Here is a 13,099-nt window from a genome sequence, read left to right as displayed (position 1 = left end):
GACACCAGATTGCTGTTCAAAATAGTTACCTACAGGCCAGGTATTTAAAACTGTGTTTTCTCAGTCACACGGATCACATATACGTTTTCAGAAAATACTGCCATTTCTGGCCTCCATTAAAAATATGTTGCAGTGTGTCAGTGTAGCAATTGCCACCAGATTGCTGTTCAAGGTAGTTACCTACAGGCCAGGTATTTAAAACTGTGTTTTCTCCGTCACATTGATCACATTTACGTTTTCAGAAAATACTGCCATTTCTGGCCTCTATTAAAAATTTGTGTCAGTGAAGCAATTGACACCAGATTGCTGTTCAAAATAGTTACCTACAGGCCAGGTATTTAAAACTGTGTTTTCTCCGTCACACGGATCACATAGACGTTTTCAGAAAATACTGCCATTTCTGGCCTCCATTAAAAATTTGTGTCAGTGAAGCAATTGACACCAGATTGCTGTTCAAAATAGTTACCTACAGGCCAGGTATTTAAAACAGTTTTTTCTCCGTCACACGGATCACATATACGTTTTCAGAAAATAATGCCATTTCTGGCCTGCGTAAAAAATAGTTTCAGTGTGTCAGTGAAGCAATTGAGACCAGTTTGTTGTTCAAAATAGTTACCTACAGGCCAGGTATTTAAAACTGTGTTTCTCTGTCACATGGATCACATATACGTTTTCAGAAAATACTGCCATTTCTGGCCTCCATTAAAAATTTGTTGCAGTGTGTCAGTGAAGCAATTGCCACCAGATTGCTGTTCAAAGTAGTTACCTACAGGCCAGTTATTTAAAACTGTGTTTCTCTGTCACGCGGATCACAAATACGTTTTCAGAAAATCCTGCCATTTCTGACCTCCATTAAAAATTTGTGTCAGTGAAGCAATTGGCACCAGATTGCTGTTCAAAATGGTTACCTACAGGCCAGGTATTTAAAACTATGTTTTCTCCATCACACGGATCACATATACATTTTCAGAAAATGTTGCCATTTCTGGCATCCATTAAAAATTTGTTTCAATGTGTCAGTGAAGCAATTGAGACCAGTTTGTTGTTCAAAGTAGTTACCTACAGGCCAGGTATTTAAAACTGTGTTTTCTCAGTCACACGGATCACATATACGTTTTCAGAAAATACTGCCATTTCTGGCCTCCATTAAAAATTTGTGTCGGTGAAGCAATTGACACCAGATTGCTGTTAAAACAGTTACCTACAAGCCAGGTATTTAAAACTGTGTTTTCTCCGTCACACGGATCACATATACGTTTTCAGGAAATATTGCCATTTCTGGCCTCCATTAAAAATTTGTTTCAGTGTGTCAGTGAAGCAATTGAGACCAGTTTGTTGTTCAAAATAGTTACCTACAGGCCAAGTATTTAAAACTGTGTTTTCTCTGTCACACGGATCACATATATGTTTTCAGAAAATACTGCCATTTCTGGCCTCCATTAAAAATTTGTTGCAGTGTGTCAGTGAAGCAATTGCCACCAGATTGCTGTTCAAAATAATTACCTACAGGCCAGGTATTGAAAACATGTTTTCTCCGTCACACAGATCAGATATACATTTTCAGAAAATACTGCCATTTCTGGCCTCCATTAAAAATTTGTTGCAGTGTGTCAGTGAAGCAATTGACACTAAATTGCTGTTCAAAATAGTTACCTACAGGCCAGGTATTAAAAACTGTGTTTTCTACGTCACACGGATCACATATACTTTTTCAGAAAATACTGCCATTTCTGGCCTCCATTAAAAATTTGTGTCAGTGAAGCAATTGACACTAGATTGCTGTTCAAAATTACCTACAGGCCAGGTATTTAAAACTGTGTTTTCTCAGTCACACAGATCGCATATACGTTTTCAGAAAATACTGCCATTTCTGGCCTCCATTAAAAATTTGTTTTGGTGTGTATTAGTGAAGCAATTGACACCAGATTGCTGTTCAAAATAGTTACCTACAGGCCAGGTATTTAAAACTGTGTTTTCTCAGTTTCACGGATCACATATACGTTTTCAGAAAATACTGCCATTTCTGGCCTCCATTAAAAATTTGTGTCAGTGAAGCAATTCACACCAGATTGCTATTCAAAATAGTTACCTACAGGCCAGGTATTTAAAACTGTGTTTTCTCCGTCACACGGATCACATATACGTTTTCAGAAAATATTGCCATTTCTGGCCTCCATTAAAAATTTGTTTCAGTATGTCAGTGAAGCAATTGATACCAGTTTGTTGTTCAAAATAGTTACCTACAGGCCAAGTATTTAAAACTGTGTTTTCTCTGTCACACGGATCACTTATACGTTTTCAGAAAATACTGCCATTTCTGGCCTCCATTAAAAATTTTAGTCAGTGAAGCAATTGACACCAGATTGCTGTTCAAAATAGTTACCTACAGGCCAGGTATTTAAAACTGTGCTTTCTCAGTCACATGGATCGCATATACATTTTCAGAAAATACTGCCATTTCTGTCCTCCATTAAAAATTTGTTGCAGTGTATTAGGGAAGCAATTGACACCAGATTGCTGTACAAAATAGTTACCTACAGGCCAGGTATTTAAAACTGTCTTTTCTCAGTCACACAGATCACATATACGTTTTCAGAAAATACTGCCATTTCTGGCCTCCATTAAAAATTTGTTGCAGTGTGTCAGTGAAGCAATTGCCACCAGATTGCTGATCAAAGTAGTTACCTACAGGCCAGGTATTTAAAACTGTGTTTCTCTGTCACGCGGATCACATATACGTTTTCAGAAAATCCTGCCATTTCTGACCTCCATTAAAAATTTGTGTCTGTGAAGCAATTGGCACCAGATTGCTGTTCAAAATGGTTACCTACAGGCCAGGTATTTAAAACTGTGTTTTCTCCGTCACACGGATCACATATACGTTTTCAGAAAATAATGCCATTTCTGGCCTCTATTAAAAATTTGTTTCAGTGTGTCAGTGAAGTAATTGAGACCAGTTTGTTGTTCAAAATAGTTACCTACAGGCCAGGTATTTAAAACTGTGTTTTCTCCGTCACACGGATCACATATACGTTTTCAGAAAATACTGCCATTTCTGGCCTCCATTAAAAATTTGTTGCAGTGTGTCAGGGAAGCAATTTCCACCAGATTGCTGTTCAAAGTAGTTACCTACAGGCCAGGTATTTAAAACTGTGTTTCTCTGTCACGCGGATCACATATACGTTTTCAGAAAATCCTGCCATTTCTGACCTCCATTAAAAATTTGTGTCAGTGAAGCAATTGGCACCAGATTGCTGTTCAAAATGGTTACCTACAAGCCAGGCATTTAAAACTGTGTTTTCTCCGTCACACGGATCACATATACGTTTTCAGGAAATATTGCCATTTCTGGCCTCCATTAAAAATTTGTTTCAGTGTGTCAGTGAAGCAATTGAGACCAGTTTGTTGTTCAAAATAGTTACCTACAGGCCAGGTATTTAAAACTGTGTTTCTCTGTCACACGGATCACATATACGTTTTCAGAAAATACTGCCATTTCTGGCCTCCATTAAAAATTTTAGTCAGTGAAGCAATTGACACCAGATTGCTGTTCAAAATAGTTACCTACAGGCCAGGTATTTAAAACTGTGCTTTCTCAGTCACATGGATCGCATATACATTTTCAGAAAATACTGCCATTTCTGTCCTCCATTAAAAATTTGTTGCAGTGTATTAGGGAAGCAATTGACACCAGATTGCTGTACAAAATAGTTACCTACAGGCCAGGTATTTAAAACTGTCTTTTCTCAGTCACACGGATCACATATACGTTTTCAGAAAATACTGCCATTTCTGGCCTCCATTAAAAATTTGTTGCAGTGTGTCAGTGAAGCAATTTCCACCAGATTGCTGTTCAAAGTAGTTACCTACAGGCCAGGTATTTAAAACTGTGTTTCTCTGTCACGCGGATCACATATACGTTTTCAGAAAATCCTGCCATTTCTGACCTCCATTAAAAATTTGTGTCAGTGAAGCAATTGGCACCAGATTGCTGTTCAAAATGGTTACCTACAAGCCAGGCATTTAAAACTGTGTTTTCTCCGTCACACGGATCACATATACGTTTTCAGGAAATATTGCCATTTCTGGCCTCCATTAAAAATTTGTTTCAGTGTGTCAGTGAAGCAATTGAGACCAGTTTGTTGTTCAAAATAGTTACCTACAGGCCAGGTATTTAAAACTGTGTTTCTCTGTCACACGGATCACATATACGTTTTCAGAAAATACTGCCATTTCTGGCCTCCATTAAAAATTTTAGTCAGTGAAGCAATTGACACCAGATTGCTGTTCAAAATAGTTACCTACAGGCCAGGTATTTAAAACTGTGCTTTCTCAGTCACATGGATCGCATATACATTTTCAGAAAATACTGCCATTTCTGTCCTCCATTAAAAATTTGTTGCAGTGTATTAGGGAAGCAATTGACACCAGATTGCTGTACAAAATAGTTACCTACAGGCCAGGTATTTAAAACTGTCTTTTCTCAGTCACACGGATCACATATACGTTTTCAGAAAATACTGCCATTTCTGGCCTCCATTAAAAATTTGTTGCAGTGTGTCAGTGAAGCAATTTCCACCAGATTGCTGTTCAAAGTAGTTACCTACAGGCCAGGTATTTAAAACTGTGTTTCTCTGTCACGCGGATCACATATACGTTTTCAGAAAATCCTGCCATTTCTGACCTCCATTAAAAATTTGTGTCAGTGAAGCAATTGGCACCAGATTGCTGTTCAAAATGGTTACCTACAAGCCAGGCATTTAAAACTGTGTTTTCTCCGTCACACGGATCACATATACGTTTTCAGGAAATATTGCCATTTCTGGCCTCCATTAAAAATTTGTTTCAGTGTGTCAGTGAAGCAATTGAGACCAGTTTGTTGTTCAAAATAGTTACCTACAGGCCAGGTATTTAAAACTGTGTTTCTCTGTCACACGGATCACATATACGTTTTCAGAAAATACTGCCATTTCTGGCCTCCATTAAAAATTTGTTTCAGTGTGTCAGTGAAGCAATTGAGACCAGTTTGTTGTTCAAAATAGTTACCTACAGGCCAAGTATTTAAAACTGTGTTTTCTCTGTCACACGGATCACATATACGTTTTCAGAAAATACTGCCATTTCTGGCCTCCATTAAAAATTTTAGTCAGTGAAGCAATTGACACCAGATTGCTGTTCAAAATAGTTACCTACAGGCCAGGTATTTAAAACTGTGCTTTCTCAGTCACATGGATCGCATATACATTTTCAGAAAATACTGCCATTTCTGTCCTCCATTAAAAATTTGTTGCAGTGTATTAGGGAAGCAATTGACACCAGATTGCTGTACAAAATAGTTACCTACAGGCCAGGTATTAAAAACTGTCTTTTCTCAGTCACACGGATCACATATACGTTTTCAGAAAATACTGCCATTTCTGGCCTCCATTAAAAATTTGTTGCAGTGTGTCAGTGAAGCAATTGCCACCAGATTGCTGATCAAAGTAGTTACCTACAGGCCAGGTATTTAAAACTGTGTTTCTCTGTCACGCGGATCACATATACGTTTTCAGAAAATCCTGCCATTTCTGACCTCCATTAAAAATTTGTGTCTGTGAAGCAATTGGCACCAGTTTGCTGTTCAAAATCGTTACCTACAGGCCAGGTATTTAAAACTGTGTTTTCTCCGTCACACGGATCACATATACGTTTTCAGAAAATAATGCCATTTCTGGCCTCTATTAAAAATTAGTTTCAGTGTGTCAGTGAAGTAATTGAGACCAGTTTGTTGTTCAAAATAGTTACCTACAGGCCAGGTATTTAAAACTGTGTTTTCTCCGTCACACGGATCACATATACGTTTTCAGAAAATACTGCCATTTCTGGCCTCCATTAAAAATTTGTTGCCGTGTGTCAGTGAAGCAATTTCCACCAGATTGCTGTTCAAAGTAGTTACCTACAGGCCAGGTATTTAAAACTGTGTTTCTTTGTCACGCGGATCACATATACGTTTTCAGAAAATCCTGCCATTTCTGACCTCCATTAAAAATTTGTGTCAGTGAAGCAATTGGCACCAGATTGCTGTTCAAAATGGTTACCTACAAGCCAGGCATTTAAAACTGTGTTTTCTCCGTCACACGGATCACATATACGTTTTCAGGAAATATTGCCATTTCTGGCCTCCATTAAAAATTTGTTTCAGTGTGTCAGTGAAGCAATTGAGACCAGTTTGTTGTTCAAAATAGTTACCTACAGGCCAGGTATTTAAAACTGTGTTTCTCTGTCACACGGATCACATATACGTTTTCAGAAAATACTGCCATTTCTGGCCTCCATTAAAAATTTGTTTCAGTGTGTCAGTGAAGCAATTGAGACCAGTTTGTTGTTCAAAATAGTTACCTACAGGCCAAGTATTTAAAACTGTGTTTTCTCTGTCACACGGATCACATATACGTTTTCAGAAAATACTGCCATTTCTGGCCTCCATTAAAAATTTGTTGCAGTGTGTCAGTGAAGCAATTGCCACCAGATTGCTGTTCAAAATAATTACCTACAGGCCAGGTATTGAAAACATGTTTTCTCCGTCACACAGATCACATATACGTTTTCAGAAAATACTGCCATTTCTGGCCTCCATTAAAAATTTGTGACAGTGAAGCAATTGACACTAGATTGCTGTTCAAAATTACCTACAGGCCAGGTATTTAAAATTGTGTTTTCTCAGTCACACAGATCGCATATACGTTTTCAGAAAATACTGCCATTTCTGGCCTCCATTAAAAATTTGTTTTGGTGTGTATTAGTGAAGCAATTGACACCAGATTGCTGTTCAAAATAGTTACCTACAGGCCAGGTATTTAAAACTGTGTTTTCTCAGTCACACGGATCACATATACGTTTTCAGAAAATACTGCCATTTCTGGCCTCCATTAAAAATTTGTGTCAGTGAAGCAATTGGCACCAGATTGCTGTTCAAAATGGTTACCTACAAGCCAGGCATTTAAAACTGTGTTTTCTCCGTCACACGGATCACATATACGTTTTCAGGAAATATTGCCATTTCTGGCCTCCATTAAAAATTTGTTTCAGTGTGTCAGTGAAGCAATTGAGACCAGTTTGTTGTTCAAAATAGTTACCTACAGGCCAGGTATTTAAAACTGTGTTTCTCTGTCACACGGATCACATATACGTTTTCAGAAAATACTGCCATTTCTGGCCTCCATTAAAAATTTGTTTCAGTGTGTCAGTGAAGCAATTGAGACCAGTTTGTTGTTCAAAATAGTTACCTACAGGCCAAGTATTTAAAACTGTGTTTTCTCTGTCACACGGATCACATATACGTTTTCAGAAAATACTGCCATTTCTGGCCTCCATTAAAAATTTGTTGCAGTGTGTCAGTGAAGCAATTGCCACCAGATTGCTGTTCAAAATAATTACCTACAGGCCAGGTATTGAAAACATGTTTTCTCCGTCACACAGATCACATATACGTTTTCAGAAAATACTGCCATTTCTGGCCTCCATTAAAAATTTGTGACAGTGAAGCAATTGACACTAGATTGCTGTTCAAAATTACCTACAGGCCAGGTATTTAAAATTGTGTTTTCTCAGTCACACAGATCGCATATACGTTTTCAGAAAATACTGCCATTTCTGGCCTCCATTAAAAATTTGTTTTGGTGTGTATTAGTGAAGCAATTGACACCAGATTGCTGTTCAAAATAGTTACCTACAGGCCAGGTATTTAAAACTGTGTTTTCTCAGTCACACGGATCACATATACGTTTTCAGAAAATACTGCCATTTCTGGCCTCCATTAAAAATTTGTGTCAGTGAAGCAATTCACACCAGATTGCTATTCAAAATAGTTACCTACAGGCCAGGTATTTAAAACTGTGTTTTCTCCGTCACACGGATCACATTTTCCTTTTTTAGAAAATATTGCAATTTCTGGCCTCCATTAAAAATTTGTTTCAGTGTGTCAGTGAAGCAATTGATACCAGTTTGTTGTTCAAAATAGTTACCTACAGGTCAGGTATTTAAAACTGTGTTTTCTCCGTCACACGGATCACATATACGTTTTCAGAAAATACTGCCATTTCTGGCCTCCATTAAAAATTTGTGTCAGTGAAGCAATTGACAGCAGATTGCTGTTCAAAATAGTTACCTACAGGCCAGGTATTTAAAACTGTGTTTTCTCAGTCACACGGATCACATATACGTTTTCAGAAAATACTGCCATTTCTGGCCTCCATTAAAAATTTGTGTCAGTGAAGCAATTGACACCAGATTGCTGTTCAAAATAGTCACCTACAGGCCATGTATTTAAAACTGTGTTTTCTCAGTCACACGGATCACATATACGTTTTCAGAAAATAATGCCATTTCTGGCCTGCGTAAAAAATAGTTTCAGTGTGTCAGTGAAGCAATTGAGACCAGTTTGTTGTTCAAAATAGTTACCTACAGGCCAGGTATTTAAAACTGTGTTTCTCTGTCACATGGATCACATATACGTTTTCAGAAAATACTGCCATTTCTGGCCTCCATTAAAAATTTGTTGCAGTGTGTCAGTGAAGCAATTGCCACCAGATTGTTGTTCAAAGTAGTTACCTACAGGCCAGTTATTTAAAACTGTGTTTCTCTGTCACGCGGATCACATATACGTTTTCAGAAAATCCTGCCATTTCTGACCTCCATTAAAAATTTGTGTCAGTGAAGCAATTGGCACCAGATTGCTGTTCAAAATGGTTACCTACAGGCCAGGTATTTAAAACTGTGTTTTCTCCATCACACGGATCACATATATATTTTCAGAAAATGTTGCCATTTCTGGCATCCATTAAAAATTTGTTTCAATGTGTCAGTGAAGCAATTGATACCAGTTTGTTGTTCAAAATAGTTACCTACAGGCCAAGTATTTAAAACTGTGTTTTCTCTGTCACACGGATCACTTATACGTTTTCAGAAAATTCTGCCATTTCTGGCCTCCTTTAAAAATTTTAGTCAGTGAAGCAATTGACACCAGATTGCTGTTCAAAATAGTTACCTACAGGCCAGGTATTTAAAACTGTGCTTTCTCAGTCACATGGATCGCCTATACATTTTCAGAAAATACTGCCATTTCTGGCCTCCATTAAAAATTTGTTGCAGTGTATTAGGGAAGCAATTGACACCAGATTGCTGTTCAAAATAGTTACCTACAGGCCAGGTATTTAAAACTGTGTTTTCTCAGTCACACGGATCACATATACGTTTTCAGAAAATACTGCCATTTCTGGCCTCCATTAAAAATATGTTGCAGTGTGTCAGTGAAGCAATTGCCACCAGATTGCTGTTCAAGGTAGTTACCTACAGGCCAGCTATTTAAAACTGTGTTTTCTCCGTCACATTGATCACATTTACGTTTTCAGAAAATACTGCCATTTCTGGCCTCCATTAAAAATTTGTGTCAGTGAAGCAATTGACACCAGATTGCTGTTCAAAATAGTTACCTACAGGCCAGGTATTTAAAACTGTGTTTTCTCCGTCACATGGATCACATATACGTTTTCAGAAAATACTGCCATTTCTGGCCTCCATTAAAAATTTGTGTCAGTGAAGCAATTGACACCAGATTGCTGTTCAAAATAGTTACCTACAGGCCAGGTATTTAAAACTGTGTTTTCTCCGTCACACGGATCACATATACGTTTTCAGAAAATACTGCCATTTCTGGCCTCCATTAAAAATTTGTGTCAGTGAAGCAATTGACACCAGATTGCTGTTCAAAATAGTTACCTACAGGCCAGGTATTTAAAACTTTGTTTTCTCAGTCACACGGATCACATATACGTTTTCAGAAAATACTGCCATTTCTGGCCTCCATTAAAAATTTGTGTCAGTGAAGCAATTGACACCAGATTGCTGTTCAAAATAGTCACCTACAGGCCATGTATTTAAAACTGTGTTTTCTCAGTCACACGGATCACATATACGTTTTCAGAAAATAATGCCATTTCTGGCCTGCGTAAAAAATAGTTTCAGTGTGTCAGTGAAGCAATTGAGACCAGTTTGTTGTTCAAAATAGTTACCTACAGGCCAGGTATTTAAAACTGTGTTTCTCTGTCACATGGATCACATATACGTTTTCAGAAAATACTGCCATTTCTGGCCTCCATTAAAAATTTGTTGCAGTGTGTCAGTGAAGCAATTGCCACCAGATTGCTGTTCAAAGTAGTTACCTACAGGCCAGTTATTTAAAACTGTGTTTCTCTGTCACGCGGGTCACATATACGTTTTCAGAAAATCCTGCCATTTCTGACCTCCATTAAAAATTTGTGTCAGTGAAGCAATTGGCACCAGATTGCTGTTCAAAATGGTTACCTACAGGCCAGGTATTTAAAACTGTGTTTTCTCCATCACACGGATCACATATACATTTTCAGAAAATGTTGCCATTTCTGGCATCCATTAAAAATTTGTTTCAATGTGTCAGTGAAGCAATTGAGACCAGTTTGTTGTTCAAAGTAGTTACCTACAGGCCAGGTATTTAAAACTGTGTTTTCTCAGTCACACGGATCACATATACGTTTTCAGAAACTACTGCCATTTCTGGCCTCCATTAAAAATTTGTGTCGGTGAAGCAATTGACACCAGATTGCTGTTCAAAATAGTTACCTACAAGCCAGGTATTTAAAACTGTGTTTTCTCCGTCACACGGATCACATATACGTTTTCAGGAAATATTGCCATTTCTGGCCTCCATTAAAAATTTGTTTCAGTGTGTCAGTGAAGCAATTGAGACCAGTTTGTTGTTCAAAATAGTTACCTACAGGCCAGGTATTTAAAACTGTGTTTCTCTGTCACACGGATCACATATACGTTTTCAGAAAATCCTGCCATTTCTGGCCTCCATTAAAAATTTGTTTCAGTGTGTCAGTGAAGCAATTGAGACCAGTTTGTTGTTCAAAATAGTTACCTACAGGCCAAGTATTTAAAACTGTGTTTTCTCTGTCACACGGATCACTTATACGTTTTCAGAAAATACTGCCATTTTTGGCCTCCATTAAAAATTTGTTGCAGTGTGTCAATGAAGCAATTGCCACCAAATTGCTGTTCAAAATAATTACCTACAGGCCATTTACTTAAAAGTGTTTTCTCTGTCACACTGATCTCATATACGTTTTCAGAAAATACTGCCATTTCTGCCCTCCATTTAAAATTTGTTGCAGTGTGTCAGTGAAGCAATTGACACTAAATTGCTGTCAAAATAGTTACCTACAGGCCAGGTATTAAAAACTGTGTTTTCTACGTCACACGGATCACATATACGTTTTCAGAAAATACTGCATTTGGGATCTTCATTAAAAATTTGTTGCAGTGTGTCAGTGAACCAATTGACACCAAATTGCTGTTCAAAATAGTTACCTATAGGCCAGGTATTTAAAATTGTTTTATCTCCATCACACGGATCACATATACATTTTCAGAAAATACTGCCATTTCTTGCCTCAATTAAAAAATTATTGCAGTGTGACAGTGAAACAATTGTCACCAGATTGCTGTTCAAAATAGTTACCTACAGGCCAGGTATTTAAAACTGTGTTTTCTCAGTCACACGGATCACATATATGTTTTCATAAAATACTGCCATTTCTGGCCTCCATTAAAAATTTGTTGCAATGTGTCAATGAAGCAATTTCCACCAGATTGCTGTTCAAAGTAGTTACCTACAGGCCAGGTATTTAAAACTGTGTTTTCACCGTCAAACAGATCACATATTTGTTTTCAGAAAATACTGTCATTTCTGGCTTCCATTAAAAATTTGTGTCAGCGAAGCAATTGGCAGCAGATTGCTGTTCAAAATAGTTACCTACAGGCCAGGTATTTAAAACTGTGTTTTCTCCGTCACTTGGATCACATATACGTTTTCAGAAAGTATTGCCATTTCTGGCCTCCATTAAAAATTTGTTTCAGTGTGTCAGTGAAGCAATTGAGACCAGTTTGTTGTTCAAAATAGTTACCTACAGGCCAAGCATTTAAAACTGTGTTTTCTCTGTCACACAGATCACATATACGTTTTCAGAAAATACTGCCATTTCTGGCCTCCTTTAAAAATTTGTTGCAGTGTGTCAGTGAAACAATTGACACCAGATTGCTGTTCAAAATAGTTACCTACAGGCCAGGTATTTAAAACTGTGTTTTCTCAGTCACACGGATCACATATACGTTTTCAGAAAATACTGCCATTTCTGGCCTCCATGAAAAATTTGTGTCAGTGAACCAATTCACACCAGATTGCTGTTCAAAATAGTTACCTACAGGCCAGGTGTATAAAACTGTGTTTTCTCAGTCACACGGATCACATATACGTTTTCAGAAAATAATGCCATTTCTGGCCTCCATTAAAAATTTGTTGCAGTGTGTCAGTGAAACAATTGACACCAGATTGCTGTTCAAAATAGTTACCTACAGGCCAGGTATTTAAAGCTGTGTTTTCACCGTCACACGGATCACATATACGTTTTCAGAAAATACTGCGTTTTCTGGTCTCCATTAAAAATTTGTTGCAGTGTGTCAGTGAAGCAATTGACAGCAGATTGCTGTTCAAAATAGTTACCTACAGGCCAGGTATTTAAAACTGTGTTTTCTCAGTCACACAGATCACATATACGTTTTCAGAAAATACTGCCATTTCTGTCCTCCATTAAAAATTTGTGTCAGTGAAGCAATTGACACCAGATTGCTGTTCAAAATAGTTACCTTCTTGCCAGGTATTTAAAACTGTGTTTTCTCAGTCACACAGATCGCATATAAGTTTTCAGAAAATACTGCCATTTCTGGCCTCCATTAAAAATTTGTTTTGGTGTGTATTAGTGAAGCAATTGACACCAGATTGCTGTTCAAAATAGTTACCTACAGGCCAGGTATTTAAAACTGTGTTTTCTCAGTCACACGGATCACATATATGTTTTCAGAAAATACTGCCATTTCTGGCCTCCATTAAAAATTTGTGTCAGTGAAGCAATTGACACCAGATTGCTGTTCAAAATAGTTACCTACAGGCCAGGTATTTAAAACTGTGTTTTCTCAGTCACTCGGATCACATATACGTTTTCAGAAAATAATGCCATTTCTGGCC

Source organism: Phyllobates terribilis, unplaced genomic scaffold (assembly GCF_046119375.1).
Source record: "Phyllobates terribilis strain yellow unplaced genomic scaffold, ASM4611937v1 Scaffold_9__5_contigs__length_417890890, whole genome shotgun sequence".
NCBI classification, from domain to species: domain Eukaryota; kingdom Metazoa; phylum Chordata; class Amphibia; order Anura; family Dendrobatidae; genus Phyllobates; species Phyllobates terribilis.
Note: the sequence above shows the minus strand (reverse complement) of the source record.